Below are 972 nucleotides of genomic sequence, written 5' to 3'. Positions count from 1 at the left end.
TTTTACTGTTTTGTGGAAAAGACTCATTTTCAATGCAGGATTTTATGTATTTAAAATATATCCAATAAAGTTCTCCCTCCGCTTTTTTTTTTTTTTTTTTTTTTTTTTTTTTTGAGACAGGGGAGTGCAGTGATTCAATCATGGCTCACTGCTGCCACCATGACCTCTTTGGCTCAATCAATCCTCCCACTTCAGTCTCCAAAGTAGCTAGGACTACAAGCACGCACCACTATGCCTGGGTAATTTTTTTTTTTTTTTATTTTTTGTAGAGATGGGGTTTCACCATCTTGCTCAGGCTAGACTTGAACTCTTGAGCTCAAGCAATCTGCCCTCCTTGGCCTCCCAAAGTGCTAGAGTTACAGGCGTGAGCCACACTGTACCTGGCCCAAGTTTTGTTTTCAATATCCCAAGTTATTTTCATAAAAGAATGAGAAAAAATTAAAAAATAAATAAAAGAGAAAGCATGTTACAATCCTCTGTTCAGAGATACCCAACTACTATACACATAGTTTGGTCTTTTTGGTTTTTTTTGGTTTTTTTTTTTGAGACGGAGTCTTGCTCTGTCGCCCAAACTGGAGTGCAGTGGCCGGATCTCAGCTCACTGCAAGCTCCGCCTTTCGGGTTCACACCATTCTCCTGCCTCAGCCTCCCGAGTAGCTGGGACTATAGGCACCCGCCACCTCGCCCAACTAGTTTTTTGTATTTTTTAGTAGAGACAGGGTTTCACCAGGTTAGCCAGGATGGTCTCGATCTCCTGACCTTGTGATCCACCCCTCTCGGCCTCCCAAAGTGCTGGGATTACAGGCTTGAGCCACCGCGCCCGGCCTTTATTTATTTATTTTTTTAACAGCATCTTGCTGTATTGCCCAGGATGAAGTGCAGTGGCATCATCTCCGCTCACTTCAACCTCCGCCTCCCAAGTTCAAGTGATTCTTCTGTGTCAGCCTCCCAACTAGCTGGGACTACAGGTGG

General features: G+C 43.9%; 1 protein-coding gene across 4 annotated transcripts in view; it reads left to right on the top strand.

Annotated features, from left to right (window-relative positions):
• PLS3 (plastin 3) overlaps positions 1–972 on the top strand; it is a 90,056-nt gene that overhangs the window by 73,074 nt on the left and 16,010 nt on the right. The window lies entirely within an intron of this gene.

The sequence above is a fragment of the Piliocolobus tephrosceles genome, chromosome 12 (assembly GCF_002776525.5).
Source record: "Piliocolobus tephrosceles isolate RC106 chromosome 12, ASM277652v3, whole genome shotgun sequence".
NCBI lineage: Eukaryota > Metazoa > Chordata > Mammalia > Primates > Cercopithecidae > Piliocolobus > Piliocolobus tephrosceles.
Note: the sequence above shows the minus strand (reverse complement) of the source record. Positions and strands in the feature narration are given on the sequence as shown.